The sequence below is a fragment of the Balaenoptera musculus genome, chromosome 13 (genome assembly GCF_009873245.2).
Source record: "Balaenoptera musculus isolate JJ_BM4_2016_0621 chromosome 13, mBalMus1.pri.v3, whole genome shotgun sequence".
Taxonomy (NCBI): domain Eukaryota; kingdom Metazoa; phylum Chordata; class Mammalia; order Artiodactyla; family Balaenopteridae; genus Balaenoptera; species Balaenoptera musculus.
Window position 1 is genome coordinate 74,723,116 of NC_045797.1, and position 18,902 is coordinate 74,742,017.

General features: G+C 48.9%; 1 pseudogene; it reads right to left on the reverse strand.

Annotated features, from left to right (window-relative positions):
* LOC118905794 overlaps positions 1-18,310 on the reverse strand; it is a 31,738-nt pseudogene extending 13,428 nt beyond the window's left edge.
* Between the last annotated feature and the right edge of the window lie 592 nt (positions 18,311-18,902).

Below are 18,902 nucleotides of genomic sequence, written 5' to 3' on the forward strand. Positions count from 1 at the left end.
CTGGGGAGGGAGGGAGGTGGAAGAGGCATCGCTTGAGGAATGGGAACGGGGCGGGGGGACCCTACTTGTCAGTCAGCAGTGTACTTGCGCAGGGATAAATGGACACATTCACTGTATAAAACTGACTCAGAAAAAGACTTGGTACATGTGAGCATCTGTGCTTTCCACGGCTAGGCTAATCACAGCGCAGAACTCCAGTGCTTAAGAAACACTTCTGGCCCCTCGGAAGGGCTGGAGTCTGTCTTGATCTCTCCCGCCATACACCAGGGCTCACCCCTGCCCCCCAGCACTGCCCAGGACCCTTAGAATGCTGGGCTTTGACTTCAGGGGAAGTGAATCCTAGGAGGCGCCTTCTTCCAGCTGAGACAACCCAAGGACTGGGTTCTTTCCTTATAAGAAGCAACGGAGGGAATTCCCTGGCAGTCCAGTGGTTAGGACACCTTGCACTTTCCCGAGGGCCTGGGTTCAATCCCTGGTCAGGGAACTAAGATCCCACAAACCGTACAGCGCGGCCAAAGAAGAAGAAGAAGAAGGGGAAAAAGCAGCAGCAACAGAACTATAATCCTGGCTCTTGGACTCCGGAAATTGCAGCTCTGGTGCTCTGGAGCCCTAGGTGGCCTCCACCAAAGTCAAATGATTCAGCCAACTCCCAGGGAGAGGGAGAGGAACGCAGGGAAGGACGCTCAGAGGACTCATCAACCACTGGCCTTGCAAAGACAAAGCTTCCTTCCAGAATTGCTTCCAACTGGAGCTGAGTGTGCATTTCATAGACAACTTGAATGTAAGGGACTTTGGTTGTTCTCTACTGCCGAGCAGGACAGACCTTTACAGACCATCAGATTCTTCTGCTGCCACTGAACAGGGCAGAAGCCCAGTCAAACCTCCCAAATAAATAAGAGCCTTTCCCAAAGCCCCAAAGCTGGGACTCATAGAACAAGAGGTGGCTTCCACAAAATGTCCCAGCGTTCCCATCCTCTCCCAGGCCTCAAAGCCTGCCTCATTCAGTCAAAATGTCTCATACACACACACACACACACACACACACACACACACACACACGCACATAGGAAAGCATATCCAGCCCAGTGTGTCTTAAGAGTATTGCTACTCCCCAACTTACTTTGCAGGATTTCATTCACTTGCCAAGTACGGCTACTTGACGCATCCTATTTATGAAGAAACTGTTAATTGAAATAGAGCCAGCCGCCCTCCCACAAAAGACTCTGTAGCCAATACAGCGTGAGTAATACCATGAGCATATGTGTAGGCATGTGTGAGCGTGGGTATGGGGGGCACCGGGCAACTTGGCTCCAAACAAATCTTGGGATTGTGTACATCCTGCATGACACACCCACGCCAAATTCTAGGGCTCCCACAACCTCCAAGAGGGTGTGGGCAACAGGCTGGTGGCACAAGGCCAGGAAGCAGGGGAGAGAGGAAAGTATCTCCCTGGGGTCTGGCAAGAGTGGCTGCAGCCCCTGGAAGTGGCCCCCGCTAATGCTTTGGGGGTTCAGGATCCTGCCCATCTTGTTATCTCTCTCCTCCAGGGAGGGGCAACTAGCAGCTCTGGACTCTTGTGTCCCATGCAAGACAGCCTCCTCATCCCTGATTCAAGTTCCCCCCACCATGGGCCCCCAGGTCTGTCCTCATGACCTCTCTGTAGCCAGGCCATTCCTGTTCTGATTTTGTGTAGTCAGCTTTTTAAAAATACGTTGTTTCACAGTTCCCAAAGCCAGAGGTGTTTTCTTTCCTTGTTTTTATCAAAAAAAGTAAAAAGCACCCATAGTATCATCCCTTCAACTTGTGTAGACCATTATATTTATCATTCCATCCCATCTGGCTAGGTTTTTTTGAGATTATCTCTAAACTATATATAACAACTAATGGAATATGGGAGAAAGCGTTAGTCTCATAAAACAGTGGGGAGAAGTAAATGAGATCATGAATGAGAAGAGCTTTGTAAATGACCTGGTGCAGGGCATGCTGAAATGAACATGATTATTCCCACCAGGTCCCTGCCATCTGGACCACCATGGGCACTCTTTCCTACCACGAGGGTCTCCTGCCCGGACTTCAAATCCTGCCTACTGGAGGTTGACGAGAGAAGGTACCCTCGGGTCCTTCGAAGCCTTGGGAGAGTCACTGCACCTCACTGGGGCTGATCAATGGAGGGACTCCAGAGTTGTCAAAAGACAACAACTCTGAGTTCCTATCCAGCCTGATGTCCTACAGATCACTGGTCCAGATTTGCGCATCAATGCCCTGGGGAGGACAAGGGCTCCTGCAGGTTCTCAGGCCTAGCTGATCAGATCTTTCACATGCGTGCGACCAGATGCAGATGGGGCGTATAATATTCACACAAGTGAAAGCAGTCACCTTCCTTGCAGGTTCTGGACTGCAAAAGGTGAAGGGAACTCATGAATTCTCTAGTTCATGTTTCACTTTAGATTAGAAGAAAAACCACAGAAAAATAAACCGCGTCAATCAGCCCCGCTGTGTAAACAAGTGATTGATGATAACTCATGAGACAGTTTGCATTTCTTTATGGAGTGGCCGGCGACAAAGACCCCCAAACAAACCTTCTCTTTTACGGTTATTTGGAAAAGGAGCAAGGGAAGCATTGGTTTTACCTCTGGGAGCTGCTACAACCAGTCCTTCGCTCCCCGGACAGCCTTTCTGCGCATCAAGCCTGTGGCTTTTCTACTGTGTGGTCACCAGCAGCCTGCCATGGGTTGCGGTGAGGCCTTGTGAGCACTGCTCCCCAAGGCCCCCACCCTCAGGGGCAGGACTGGGATCTCCTCCTTAGGAGAGAGATCCTAAGGTGCCTGCTTGTTCACAAGGCACCTTTGTGCAAATTAGAAAAAGCCGGCCCCCATCTTTCAGATGCAGTTCTGGCTTGGCAGACAGACAGAGCCTTTGCAAATTAGAAAAAGGTGCCCCTACCTCCAGATCAGTGGTCTGCAAACTTTTTCTATCAAGGGCCAGATAGTAAATATTTTAGGCTTTGTGGGCTAGAAGGTCTCCATTGTCACACAAAAGCAGCCATAGACAGCACATTGACAAATGAGTGTAGCTGTGTTCCAAAATGTTTTTATTTTTAAAAACAGGCAGTGGACCTGATTTGACCCACGGGCTATTGTTTCCCAGCCCCTGCTCCAGGTGGATGCAGCCAAGCACCAGGGCTTGGTAAATGGGACACAGGCTAAAACTCGTCCACTGCTCATCCCTTTGATTAGGTACTCTTGTGCAAATACTATGCAATCCTACCTGGTGGCTCTTCTCTGAATCCCCAAGGTGCTGGGAACCTAAGGTGACACACTTCTTAGACCTGGAATGGACCGCCCCAGTGAATCTTAGCATCCTTAATCCCCAACTCTCTCCTGCTCTTACTGCCTCCAGATCTTCTTGCCAATCAGAATGCCAATTCCCTGCAGACCCAAAGCCTCTTCCTCATTCCACTGAGTAGTCCCAAGCCAGTGAACTGCACTGGGCCTGGATTTTAAAACCACACTTCTATTTACTTGAAGAGATAAAGACAAGGTCTATGAAGACAGGAAATCCAGCAGAGCCAAATCTCAAGGATTCTCACATGAGCAAAGCTTTCTCTCTCCTGAGACCTCTGCTTTGGCAAAATACCAATTAACCAACGAATAATTGGTTGGAGTGGAAGATTAAGACAGTTGGCAGAAACAAGTTATTTCTGGACATTTTCCAGTTATTTTTCCAACCACTCTTCCAATTATAATTAGAATATAGCTGTGGCTTCATGTAAACACTGGACAGTCCACAACCTTGCAATACAAGCGAAGTCTACAGAAAATCCACTTCTTACAGCGCCAAAGAGCAGCCGTGACAGTGGTTCCCAGGAACACTGGTCTGACTTTAAGTGGAATACTCCATTATAATACTCACCCTTCATCTGACCTTCATAAATATCAAAACCTACCACCCTGCATCCTGACATTTAATCCTTTCCTGTCATCTAATGAGGCCACATTTGGCTAGAAGGTCACTTGTCATTTACAACGCTGAGAGAGACTTATCATTTTAATGAAGCTCCTAATTCAGAGAGTAATGAAACTGTGGACAAGATTACAACACGTACTGGCCGGGAGACAATGGAGGCCTCGGACTTAGCCAGGCCTTTGTGAAATCACACCGAAAGAATGAAAAACAACCGAGGAAGGCTGGCATTCCTGCGTAAGCTGCAGAGTCTGGCCGATGTCACTCTAAATTCAACTATCCAGAAGAAAGTGCGGATTCATGTTAATATAGTTTACAAGGTCCTATAATTTATCATCCTTTGTTTTTCTTTATGAATAACAGATTTTCCCTCAGCTAAAAAGCACATCGGAGGTTGGGTGGATGGGAGAGAGACCAAGAGCCACTTGCTTTTTCTTCAGTGGAATGGAAGGTCATGCAAATTCTTCTCCCTATGAGAGCTTGGCAAAGTTTCGACAGGGGGAATTGCTAGGAAGTCCACGGCAGGGACCCGATTGCAGATGCAGCCACACTTCACGCTGGGGAGGGAAGTGAGGCACATGGAATGCTCTAGATAGCAATGGTGGCTGACGGTGATGCCAAGCCCTGCCCTGGCGTGCAGAAAATGAGGACATAGCCTTTCTGAGCAGCAAGAGGAACTGTCCAGACACCACCCAGAATTCAGCCCAGATAGACGAGCCTGCACGCAGGGGTAAGGATGGATGACAAGCATATGGGGCCTTGACCTGGTTGGGGAAGGCAAAGCCGTTTCAGATTGCCTATTCCTGACACACCACTGTATTCAGTCATCATCTCAGAACTCGTGTCTCTGGCAGGAATCAATCTTTGCCCAAAGACTATTGACAGCAATGCTTCCTGCCACACCCCCTCCTCGCCAACACACACCCAGGGGATGAGATTCCACACTGGCTCCTGAGGTTAATATCATCTTCTGGTTTGGCCAGCAAACAGGGCACCATGTTGTAGTTGACGCGAATCTGGTCAAAGTACCTGCGGAGTTCTTTGGTGTGAGAGCGTAGAGGGACTGGCGGCTCTTTTCTCAGATGGAGACGTGAGAACAGAGGAGAGCAAGCTCCAGAGAGGGGAGGGTATTCTCCCACTGGAGCTGATGGAGGCATTCCTGGGAAGGGGAAAAGGCTGTTACAGGAAGGGCAGGGGGACGTCAGACAGACCAAGTGCTGGCCAGGTGAGCTTTTCCCATGGTGACTGGGACGGACTCTATTTTCCAAAGATGAATGCAACAATTTTTGCCACCCACATGCTTTTCTGCAAGTTGATCTTGGCACTCTCCCACCTCCTTGAATCTAGGAGGGCTCTTGACGGCTTTGACAAGTTGAATGTGGTGGAGATGGCACCAGGCCAGTTTGGCTTCCTGCCTTTGGCAAGCAGGCTCTCGGGATGCTCCCTCTGGGAAATCAGCTTCCCTGCTGTGAGAAGCTCAAGCCATTTGGAGAGGCCAAATGTAGGTGCCCCAGTAGGGTGGACAGCCCCACTGAGCTCCCAGCTGATGGCCGGCCACCAGCTGCCAGCCACTGAAACAAGCTAGACGTGCAGCCCAGATGAGCCTTCGGATAACATCAACCCCAACACCATCTGACCGCAATCACATGAGAGACTCCAAGCGGGAAACCACGCAGCTGAGCCTGGTTAGCCCACAGAACTCTGAGAGATAATAATAAACTGTCCTTTTAAGCCACCAAGTCTCAGAGTGGTTTGTTGCATATCAATAGTTAACTAAAATATAGGTATGGCAGGAACCCTGACCAATCAGAATGGATGCTGACTGGCAGTAGGGCTGGAGCAAGGTCCTTAGAGAACTCCTGCTGTGCCAGATGTTCACCCTCTAATCCCCGGAATGTGAGGAGGTCCAGTAACGACGGGGGGAGGGGCTAAGGTGGCAGAAGGGCACCCAGGGAGACTGGGACCACAAGCATTTCAGTATCTTAACAGACATATTCACAAGCATCAGCTGGCATCATCCCTGGCATCCCTCATCCTGGAATTCATACCTACATCTTTGCTGGGCTGTATCAGATATGGGAAGGTAAACTGTGCCACTCCTGGGATTCAAGAGTCTCCTGAAAACCCAACACTTCCACTTTTTTCGAACTGTTTTCTATCCATGATTGCATTTGATCTTTAAAATTGTACTGAGAGGCAGATGTTACTGGCCCCCGTTTGACATGTGAGAAAAATCTGTGGTCCAGAGAAATTGAGGAGGGACAGAGACACTCACAGGAAGTATATTGGTCGGGACATTTTATTTCTGGTTCTGACACCGCCTCGGTCTGGGACCTTAAGCCATTGCTGTGACCTCTTAGAGGCTCCTCATCTCTAAAGTGAACAAATGGGAAGATGATTTCCGAGGGTGCACGTGGTATTACCATTTTCTGATTTTGTGACTTGCCTGAGGTCACCAGGAAGGGAACAGCAGACTCAGGACATGGTCTCAAGGGCCATGACTCCTTGTCCAGTGCTCACACGACTGCCTCCACAGCTGCCTTCCTAAGACATCTTGGTGTCATTATACAATGGGCAGCCCACCTCGATCCCCGGGCCTGGACAGGAGAATGTTTCTTGGTCTATACCCAAAGAAGAGTTTCTCTGCTTGTGCCTCGGGACCTGGGCCTTCTATTCTGATATCCAAGGACTAAATCTTTGGAGGAAATATGGGCGTGAGGGGAGACAAGGATGGGGAGAGGCATGAGGTAGGGCAGTTCGCACTGAATTTCAGCCAGATCTGCCTAGGCTAGCTCTGAGTAAATCCTGCAGCCACCACACAGGAAGCTGCTAATCAGGGCAGACACTGTCTCATTCAGAGGTCCAGGGCCCGTCTTGACCTAGACCTAAGGCAGCCTCAGGAGGTGATGGATCTCTCCTGAGATTGTGTGGTTTCCAGGAAAGCATTCCAGAATCTGAAACCGGCTTCAAAGGAATGCGTATCTGCTCACTCCCGCCCTGGCTGGGAACCAGCCCAGGGCACCTTATTCTTATTAGGCTGGAGATGTCTTGGACACTAAGCTTGAAAAATGCACCGAGGATTCTGGCACAGATGGGGAATGGTGTGGCTATGCAGAAAACCCCGTTGTTGGCAGCACTAGAATTTCTCTGAAAGATTTTTGGGGCAAGTAATTTAACTCCTTTCTATCTCACATTTTCCAACTTTGAAATGGAAATGAGAAATTTCTTTGTCTTAAAACCTTCTTATACCTGTGAGGCTGGATGGGACAGAGTGGGAGCTGAAGCTTCCATTACCTGCTAGAAGGTGCAATAGATCAAATACCAGAATCAAATCTGAGGGAGACTCTCCAAGTAGAGAACAAAGAAGAGAGTCCAAAGTGGGACTGAAGTGAGAATTAGGGTGCAGAATCTGGAAAGATCAGGTTGGAAGGAGCAAATGTGACTGGATAGAAATGTGGACAAATTCCTGAGAAGGGCACCAACACCCCCTGCTCCTCCATACCCTGCATGTGTGTGTGTGTGTGTGTGTGTGTGTGTGTGTGGAGAGAAGGAGGGGGCGTTGGCCACTAAAGCAATGAGGAAGACACAGGTTATGCTTTATTATTTATTTACTCTCATCTGAACCTGGATGCAAGGCTGCCAGGGGGTGCCCCACCTTGAGATGATTAATTTTATGTATCAACTTGACCACAGCACCCAGGTGTTTAGTCAGACACTAGTCCAGATATTGCTGTGAAGGTATTTCTTTTAGATGGCATGAACAGTTAAATCAGTAGACCTGATCAGCTCAGTGCTTTGTGACCCCCTAGAGGGGTGGGATAGGGAGGGTGGGAGAGAGATGCAAGAGGGAGGAGATATGGGGATATATGTATATGTATAGCTCATTCACTTTGTTATAAAGCAGAAAGTAACACACCATTGTAAAGCAATTATACTTCAATAAAGATGTTTAAAAAATAAATAAATAAATCAGTAGACCTTGAGTAAAGCGGATCGCTCTCTCCATAATGTGGGTGGGCCTCGTTCCATCAGTGGAAGGTCTTAAGAGAAAAAAAGATTGACGTCCCCCAAGAAAGGAATTCTGCTTCCAGACTGGCTACAGGGTCAAAACTGCAACCACTGGAACCACTCTTCCCTGGGTCTCGAGCCTGTTGGCCAAGCCTGCAGCTTTTGGACTTGCCAACCTCCATAATCACAGGAGCTAATTCCTTAAAATAAATCGGTCTTGGGTCTTCCCTGGTGGCGCAAGTGATTGAGAGTCTGCCTGCCAATGCAGGGGACATGGGTTCGAGCCCTGGTCTGGGAAGATCCCACATGCCACGGAGTGACTGGGCCCGTAAGCCACAACTACTGAGCCTGCGCGTCTGGAGGCTGTGCTCCGCAACAAGAGAGGCCGCAATAGTGAGAGGCCCACGCACCGCGATGAAGAGTGGCCCCCGCTCGCCGCAACTGGAGAAAGCCCTCGTGCAGAAACGAAGACCCAACACAGCCAAAAATAAATAAATTAATTTAAAAAAAAAACTTAAAAAAAAAATAAAAAAACAAATCGGACTTTATGTATCTACACCTAAATCTAAATCTACATTTATATCTATCTATATTTCAGAGGAGAGTGGAAGAGAGGTGATTGGGATGATGTCAGACCAGTGGTGAAGTGGTCTGGGAGCGGTTGATGAGAGCCCTGTGGCAGATTCGTTGATCAGCACCTCGGCCTCAGCACACCCAGAAAATGCAGAAATTCCACCAAGATCTATTCTCTGCCTTCCTCTCCTCTCACTCTACACACAGTTTCCCTGGTTGATCTCATCTGCCATCTCCCATCTGTTCAACAATGTCCTCTTCTTCAATGACTCCCAGATCTCAATCACTGGCCCTGACCTCTCTGCTGAGCTCCAAAACCGTGTTCCCAACTCCTGCTGGACAATCCTTCTAAGAGTTCCATTAGTACCTCACACTCAACATATATAATCTGAATTTATCATTCCCCACCTCCAGAGAAACCCTGCTGCTCCTCCTGGTGAATGGCATTATCATCTACCCACCTTCCCAAGCAATTAACTTGAGAGTCAAGGATAACTCCTCTCTGTGCCGGCCCCTGTCCAATAATCACTAAGGCCTGCTGGTGTTGCCATTAGGATTTTCCCGGTGATAAAGTTACTGTCCTAATTCAACACTCATCTCTGGCCTAACTACTCGAACAGCCCTCTGTTGGTTTCACTGGTCACATCCACAGTCTACCAGGAGGATGCCCCAAGTTGCCCCCTTCATGTTTAGACTCTAAAAAGCAGCATTTTTCTATTTCTTAGAGGTGATGATAATATACTGGTGTGGACATATCTGACTCAAGGGTGGCTGCTTCCAAGGCATTTTGAGCCAGGCTCCTCCAGGCAACTTGGAGAGGCATCATTCTTATTTACATGCTCAAGTCTGCTTGGAGCCTTTGGTCAGTCTTCCCACACCAATCTAGACAGCCTAACCAGCAACTTCTTCCACTCAACTCTATCAGAGGGTCCTCCTGGTCACAAGAATGGAGGCAGAGAAAGGTCCCCCAGGTGACCTGGGTGGGCTTCAAAGCACATTTGCAGTGTAATATGCCCTCTGGGGAAGTTGGCCTGGACCATCAGCACCTTGGAGAGCTCTGACCTCTGTTGGGGAGTTAACTGGACCAGAGTCCTGGATTCTTCTGGGAGTGGTGGCAGGGAAGGAAAGGGTTGATGCTGTCCACCTCATTAACTAGATACCCGGCCCAGCAATTTCAGGGATCTGAAAAATATGAATGGCCCTGAAGTCAGCCCAGACTTGGGTTTCAGGGCCTCTACCTCTGCTCAGATGGTCCATGAGAGGTTGGTGGTTATGAACCTGAGTCCTGGCCAAGCCAGTCTGACACTGAAGACTAGTGCTCCCCAAGGTTCTGTGCTCAGACTGCGCAGGATTCAGCAGTTTTCACAATTTCACTTCAGGTTAATTGCCAATGAAAAGACAAGCCACCTTTAGAAGTTACCCATCTTTCTGAACTACTGCCATTTGTGCTTTGTTTACTGGAGTCCACCCCTGCCGTTCTCACTGTGGACTTTCCAGCAACCTCTGCCCCAGCACCGTAAGAAGAACTGGGTGGAAAGGACTTCAGGGAAATGGAGGCTTCAACTTACCTCTTGCTCTATGCGGCAGGGCCTTACACATTTGAGGGAGGAGACGTTGCCTCTGGTCACACGCTCAGGAAACTCTGAGAGTAATTCACTGAGTCTGTCTCCAGAGCTGCGCTTTGCTCCCATTTGACCAGAGGCTTCTAAGGCTGGACTAGATGGAGGAGTAGAGCTCCATGTGAAGACAGCTATGTCTGGGCAGTCACAGAAAGCACCGCTGCCCTCCGAAGTTAACTCAACTGCTTCTCCACTCACTTTTGCTCCCTTGGATCTAGCCCTGCTCTGCCACAGGGCTCCTCAACCTGCCTCTCTGTGTGACAGCCCTCCTGAGCTCCTGCCGCTGAGTCGTCACAGCCTCTGAGTTGCTTTCAAAGTGTTTCCCATTCTCCAGTGTCCCATCCAGTTTTCACAACGGCTCAGAGATACAGGTAGGGTTTTTGGTCATCCCTCCTTACAAACGAGGAAACCACTGAGAGCTTAGGTGACCTGTCTAGACACACAGAGCTCCTGACTCCAGTTAGCTGCTCTTTATAATTTCTTAAAAACTGCCATCAGACCAGGACTCCACCATGGTGCCCAGAAACACAGCAGCATGGGCTTGTAATGCCGCCAGTGAAAAAGCAAAAAGAAAGGAAACTACCTTTTGAAGATTATACTCATCTGCCTGAGGTTTGCCCAAGTCCATCTGTTACTCTCTGCCTCCGGAGCACAAGCAAAAAGCAGTTCACTGGAAGCTTGTCAACAGCTTCCTCTGAGGTTCTTGAGATTTCCTGGGGACATTTCCACCTCCTCACCCATGAAGGTCAACCAAGGCTCCAAGAGAAAAAGCAGTCCTTTTTAACAAAGACTCACTGGCAAACATTTTGATCCCTGTTTATTTTGTCAAGCTTGCTTTAACTCTTCATATACAATGTCTTTACAAAGAAGATTTGAATCCAATAAAGAGAGAGACTTTTAGCTTTGCCTTCATCTCCAAATGCCTGAGAGATGTGGCCATAAAGGGAAGACGTACCTAATTAGCCAAGGAAGTTGTGTGAGGCGGGGAGGGGTTCGCTCATCCACAGCTGTGATCAAGCAGCAGCTGTGATGATGCACGTGCTGGTCTCAAAGGATGCCGTTTTCTTTTAAGTCTGGTTGCGGTACCTCACTCTGTGTTGTATCTTTAGCCATACTGGACCAGCTAAAACTAAAGGCCACATGGGCACCCCATGCTGAAGACCAATAAGTTCACATTTCTCTCACCCTCTTCCTCCCTGGGTCCCTGTATCTGAGTCAAATGTAACACCATTCAGAATTAGCACAGATGGTTTATATGCAGTCATGCCTTACTCTCTAACAAGGGGAAAAAAAATCTTTGGTTTTGTTTGATTACTTTCGAGGTCCAATTAGAATTCTGCTTTGCATAATAGATGTGCTCTTGGAGGTGTGAAGGTAAATCACTTGCTCTGTATGTGACTCAAATCCTATTTGAAATTTGCTCTTTAAGGAAGCTCAGCTCTGAGCCTTTTTATGAAGAGAGGATCACTGCGGCAAGTTGAAGAATTAACCATCACCTTTATTAGTTAAGGATGGTCAGACCTAGGGCTATCCTTGTCCCAAGGGGCGGAAAACAGCCTCACCTCAAGATGCCCCACAAGATTGGGCTCTTTCTCTACCTGCTTTCTCCTGGGGCAAAACCGGTCAGGCGGCCTAGACCATCTGAGGATCTCAAACACTCCCCTCTGTTACTTCCTCTCCTCTCTCCTCCGCGATCCTGTCCTAGGATTCCAGCCTCTTGGGGCCCTCATGCTTTCTATCCCTGTAGAAATGTCTGCTCTTGAGGAAGAGGCAACGCAGGCCACTCACCCCAACATGACGATTAGACCCTTATCTCCCTCTTCTGCAGTATTAGCATCCCTAACCTCAATTCCAGGGCAGAAGAGGCTCTGTCTCCTGGGAAAGGGTTTCAAGCCTTCTTGGATGGGCAGGCGGAGGAAGAATGTCGGGGACAGAGGCATCTGATGGGGACCGTTAGCCTGGTCTCCCTACAGGTAAGAACAACCCCACAAAGGGCTGCTTTAAGATAAAGAGGGCTCACCCTTAAAATGCTCCCTGGAATTGGGTGTGAGCACCTGCTAGACAGAACCTGAGGTCAGGAGTGAGAGGTTGAAGAAGAGACTGTAGCAGCTGTAAGCATCCAATGCACTCTAGAGCAAGTCTTTTTCTTACCTCTTGGGCGAAGAGTGGGAAATCTGGGTTCCCTCTGGGACACTCACACCCTTGTTGTGACCCACTGGGGTGGTGCCATCTGTGAGCTGGGAATTCATGGCAGTCACCCGTGCACCATGTGGGAGGCACGATGTGAGATCCGCTCCACCAGGAAGAGCAGGAGTTGGGAAAGGAAGCTACACACTCTTGATACTCAACCCGAACACTTGGAAAATGACCCATCATCTTTGCCTTAAACTTTTCCATACGCTCAACATTATTAGAATTTCTCCTTAACTAGACAAATCATCCTCAGGATCCGGGACAGCTGTAGGACAAAATGTTTTGTTCCCCACCCTTTCCCTTGAGTTCTTGTAATGAAAGTTCTTAGTTAACACAAATTACCAGCTTTGCTCTTTACTTTTCTGACAGATGAACAAACATAGGATCATCATTTCTATATAGGCCGGCTAGCCAAATCCATTTCAATTATCTATCACCGGGGTAGAATTCTCCTGGTGAGACAGGAAGACATGGAGGGAGAGTTCTGGGTTGTACTATTAATTCCAGTAAGCAGTTTCATGCTCATCCCCGGAATATAAGAAGGCCTTGAATATAAACCAAACTATAGAGTTGGGGTATCTAACTTATTTAAAAACAAATAACAACAAAACACTTTTTTACTAATACAAATTGGGAAAAAAAGATAGAGAATATAGTTGAAAAGGCCCAGAGGTGAGACGCAAGAGACCTAAGTTCTCACCGCAGCCCGGCACCTATTCTCCATGTGGCCTTGACATGACCTTGTCACATTCCAGGCCTCAGTTTACTCATCTGTGATACAAAGGGGTGGATTCAATCAGCAATTTCCCATCACACGCTCTGGGCCCTAAAGACCCCAGAAGTTACTTTATGTTTTATTTCAAAATTGTATATTTAAAAATATTTTTAGGCATTGATGAAAGTGTGACTTTAAAACAAGAAGGATAGCCATTTTTAACACTGTGCAGACAGACAATAACTTATGTGACCAGTTTAACTCAGTTTTGTGGCAGACTCAAAACAGAGCTCCCCTTCCACCACCTGCCCCATTAATTGAAGGACATGGAGACTGCAAGACAAACTGCTGCAAAACAGCAATCATTTGGATCTACCCATCACCGCGAATTAGGATTCTCTCCAGACGGTGAAAACAAAATACATACATGAATTGCATTCTGAAACTAAAACACAGCAAGGATCATCATAACTGTTAATTTCTAATTTTTTGCACGGATCAAAACAATCTCATTGTGCTTTCTTATTTGTTATAAGCTTGATATTATACAATAAATACATTTGTTGATTTATTTATTGTGATTTAATTAATCATTAATTAATAACAAAAATTAATATATTCATAAATAATGCTTTGCCTGCTTCAAGTTCCATATAAAATTTCATTTGAAAAAATGGTTCCAGTCCTTTACAAATTTTGAAAACCACTGGACTAATTATCTCTAATTTTCCTTCCAGCAAGAGGATACTTTATTCAAATCCTTCTCTGGGGATAGGGGAATTGTATGACTTCAGGAAGTTTCTGGCTTAATCAGAACCTTCATAAGAAAAACAAACAAACAAACTTGATTCCCACATCTACAAATCGCCCTGAAGAGCTCGGCTCCTTCTCCACAGGGAAGGAGTTCTGCAGAAAGAGATTGCCTGTTACTGTGCAAGATTCGGATTCTACCCCATGGATCTCATGTCCTAGTTGCAGAGACTTGTGCGTAGATGGCTGACAGTGAGATAGAATGAAGTCAGGGAGCGGGAAGGAGCCGCACCCTGTCTGAGCATCTACTCTGTGCCAGGCTCTGTAACTGGCATTACACACGTCATTTGATTTATTCTATTTATTGCTACTCAAAACTCTTTGCAATATTTTTTCCCTCGTACAGATGAGAAAATCGAGGTGGACACCCAGGCAGTGAGTGGCAGAAGCAGGTCTCAGATCTGCGTCACCCCCCACACACACACACAAAACAAGCTCCCAGTGGGTGGCGAACAGCACAGCCTGCTCTCCAGTGTGGGGTTCCAGAGGCAGGGATCATCCGTGCAGACCACAGCAGTCAGGGAGTGCTGCAAGGAGGAGCTGGCCTTGGAGCTGGATCTTGAAAGATGAGGAGAAACGCTCCAGGAATCAAAGAGAGGAAAAGTTTCCCAAGCAGAGACAGCATGAGAAAAGCACAGAGAAAAAATGTTTCAGGAGAATGACTGTTCCGGTGGCGGACAACATCTTGTGTGACAGCACCCTGCTCTCCCAGCTGAATCTGCCAGCACCCTGGCACAGGACCCTGGCTGCCAGCAACTCAGACTACCCTCTGTGCCTTCATGTCCCCTCCTCCATTTACCTGGCAAGCTCTTCCTAGCCCACTTCTACCTGGGGAAGTCTTTCCTGGCCTTCCAGAATTCTGCCAAACCCCACCCGCTATATGCAGCCACTCCTGATCCCCTCGACCAGAGGCAATCTCTCTTGACTCTGAACACCCAGAGTTCTTTTATTTATTCACCGTAAGGTCTCAATGGCTGAACACGCGAGAAATGTTTTCTGGGAAAGATACTGAAATGGAGGCTGGGGTCTCAGCCTCAGCAGTATCTCTATGTCCACTTCACACTTCAGCAGGGCCATCCTCAACCCCCTGCCCCCGGCCCCTGCCCTTGTGGCTCCAGACACTGGAATTCCTCCCCTCGGAGCTGTGATGCTAGGCATGGCTCTGGGTAGAGCGTGCATCTTTAGGACATTTCTTCTCCCTGTGGCCGAGGTCCTAGCACCTAGGAGGTGCTGAGAAGTATTTGTTGAACCCAGCTGAACTCTAGTCCCAGATTCTCCCAGTTCTAACCCATGCCAATGTATTATGTATCTTTTCAAGTAACTCAGGTACTCTGACGACGACCATATTAGTAGCTTGCAGAAAACACTGTCACCTTCAGATTAAACGTAAAGTTCATCTTTCTCACATTTCTCCCAGCAAAACAAAAAAAAAAAAAAAAAGATTTTTATTGTTGCCACTGTTTCCAGACCATTATCCATAAGCTTCAGTCTGCCTTCAAGGACCAGCTCAGGCCACACAGCAGGGCCACCCAGCAGCCCTGCACACACAGAGCTACCCCTATCTGTGGCCTCTGCGCCTGTGATTCCCTCCATTCCCTCCCCCATACTGCCCAGCCTCTGAGCATCTACCCTCGTGAGAAACCCACAGACTGAAGGGCTGTTCCAGACCTCTTAGCCCAAATAAATTCAGTCGTGCTGGCCAACTGTCTTGCATGAGCTCTGCCCCTAAATGGGGGACTGAGGCAGAGTGAGTAACTTCTCTCAGATCGCCATGGTCTGGCAGAGAAGTGGGCGCTCAGGAAGTGCTCAAGAGAGATTCAGCCTCCAAGCTCTATTTCCTGTGCAGACGTGGAGCTGGGACCCAGAACTCTCTTCCACTGGCCCTGAGGGAAGCATTCAGAGCAACCCTCCAAAACAAAGCCTGGCCCTGGTGGCCAGCTCAGCATGCACAGAACATCAAATGGCCGGACATGAAAGGGCTGAGGAGGATGCTTGCTGGAGAGGCACTTAGCCTGAAAAACCTGAAACCATCCCCTTGACTGAGGGCCGCTAACCACAGCTTCCATGAATGATTAATGATTATGGCCAGAGCTTATTGCAAACAGGCATGTGACAGCAGAGCCACTACCCTCCCGCAGGACCTGCCCGTGTGATTGATGAGCCACCGAGGGGGGCAGAGGGGCTGCAGGAGGATGAGCCAGCTCAGGCTGCAGCCACCAGGCAGCACCCAACCTTGGGGGGAGCTGGAGGGATGCCAGTGCCTGTGCTCTGGGTGGCTGGCTTGTCTCACGTATCGCCTACAAGCCAGCCAGCAGTGAGTAGCTACCTGGGCGATGTGGGGAGGGCTGGGAGGCCTGGACTAAACTCTAATGAGGAGAGAGGTGCTGAAATGGATGAGGTGTGGCCCCTGGCCCTGCAGGGGTTCCTATCCAGTGCGGCGCATCAAGCAGTATCACTATAGTTCCAGAACGAATAGGAGTGTGCAGGATGTTTTGAGAGACAGCTAAGTGCTCTGTGTGGACAGAACAGGCTGCAAAAATGAGGTGCCTGGCCTCAGACGCCTCCCCTCCGCCTTCTCCACCACCCACCACCGCTGCCAGCCAGACACAACTCCCGCCATCCTTGTATCACCAGGATTTGCAACGGGCGAGGAGAGGGCGGCTGACGTGAAGTCTCTGCTCTCATGCTTTCTCTGTCCCTTCCCAGAAAGGTCAATTAGTACTGTGTCCTCACGGTGCCTCCCTCCTCCCAACCTGCGCCCTCTAGGACGCCGCGCGCCCTCTAGGATGCTGAGCGCCCTCTAGGATGGCTGAACCAGGGTTTCTGACTCTCCGACACATGGATTCGGTACAAACCTACCAGATTCACTGAGCACAGATTGTGCGGGCTGGAGAAGGCACAGCCCCTATCTTCAGGAGTTTAGCGTCAGCCAGACAAGCTTCCCTCATGAGAAACAAGCACAGGCAGAAGAAAGCACAGCCCCCAACGTGCTGCCAAGAGAGAGTGAGGAAAGGGAGAGTGACAATGCTGGGGGAGGCCAGGGAAGCTGCGAAGGGCCCTCAAGTCTCCCCTGAGCTGAAGCCTCTGCCCCGGGCAGGGCCACTGTCCAGCCTGGGCCACCAATCTTTCCAAGGCCACCACCTTCCACCTGGGTCTCCGGAGGCACCTCTGAGTGGCCCTGAGGCCGTGGCAGCAGCCAGCAAACTCAGCAAACACCTAGGACCTGGCACAGGCCTGGGGCTCTGAGGCGACCCTGGGAGCTAGCCGGGGACGACCCCTGTGGGGGTCTGGCCAGTCTGCAGACTCTGGCTCCGTTTCATCTTAATCCACTCCCGCATGTACCTGACATCGGATACTCGTCCTAGAGCATGCAAATCTAATAAATTCTTGGCTCCTGCAAGTTTCTTTAAAAAATATAAAAGAGGATCATATAGAAAGAAGTTGATTAATATACACCCTGCTAAAACAGCCTGGAACATCTGTGTATTAAGTTCATTTATTAAATTACACCAATCTGTATTTTAATGAGTGAAAGATACAGTACTTATTCTGTCATCCATCAAAATAAACTCAGGAAATACTTAACATTATAATCATTTTTCTTGTTTGAACATGAGTTATGAAATATGAATCCTGCACTAAGAATGCTGGACTTGCCATCATGATCAAATATGTTTTCACAGGTGCAGCAAATATTCAGTTTTCATTTCTTTCTCCAACTGTTGAAAATATAAACCATGTTTTCTAGTTCTTAGCTGGGTAACATTGCCTTCCCTCCACATGGCAGCCATTATTACGGACTTATTACCCACCGTCTTTCTTTCCCCAAACTCACTCCTCCTAAGTTGCTTAGTAATGAAAACACAGGCTTCTGTGAGGCCCCTGCAGCACAAGCTCTGCCCTCACAGGGCTCTTCTGGCTCAGACTGGGCCCTGTCCCCTTGTTCTCCTTCCTGGTGGCACCTATATCCTCCAGGTTAGGGCCTGAGGTTCCAAAGCCATTTGAGGCAAACAGTGCCTTTGGAGAAACACAAAAGGCAGTTGGGCCTCAGCTTCACTGTTGAACTTCCCCTGGCCGTGGGGTTTCCATGCCCAATCCCCCCCGCTCAACCCCCCAGAAACCACTCCACTCAGATGAGGCGCAACTTTAACACAGTCTGAAGCCTCAGGAGTGAGTCCAGCCTTTACCTGTGTTCAGCCATCCTTGAGCCAGAAGTCCCAGGGTCCTTGGAGCAATGCCTTCAGCTCCCAGGAGCTGAGGAGGGCTGGTTCCCCTAGCCAGTGCCGAGTGGGAGCTCACTGGGGTGCAGGACGCAGGAGAGAGGCCCCAGCTGGGCAAGCGGCTGAGCAGAACCACGGGATGGGCTGATGAAACCCAATCACGAGCTGGCGGGCTTCTGCCTGCTTACCCCCTCAGGAGGCTCCCCCATTGTTGCCAGAGTCCCACTTCGACCAAGTCCACGCCTATCTCTTTGATCTCTTTCCTGGCCACCCTGGTCCCCCAACACATCCACCGCACCCACTCTTCTCTCCGGCCCTCCTGAACTACCTCCTGCTAGTGAACAAACCCTTCACGCTCCCTCCCACCCCAGGCTTTTGCCCAGGCAATTGCCTCCACCTGGGCTACCCCTCTCTGCTTTCCCTTTACTTCGCCTGGTTAATTACTTAATTCTGATTTCAAGCCACACCTGTTTGGAAAGCCCAGTGGGCGGAGCCACTAGGAATCAGGGAAACCTGACAAGAGGGACTGACCCCTAAGGAAAGAATGGGAAGGGATTCAAGGCAAAGGAATCCCCTGGAGCAAATGCATTGGGGCGTGGACGCCCTAGGTTATTCTGGGGATAGAGGAGAGACAAAGGGTAGATGCAGATGCGAGGGTTGCCGGACCTGGGATGAGAGTTTGGGGCCAGTTCAGGGAGGGTCTTGTGCTGATCAATAAAGGGACTTTATGCTAAAAGGGAATAAGGAGCTGCTTTTTTTTTTTTTTAACCTCTCACTTTTATTCTTGGCAGATTTAAGAAA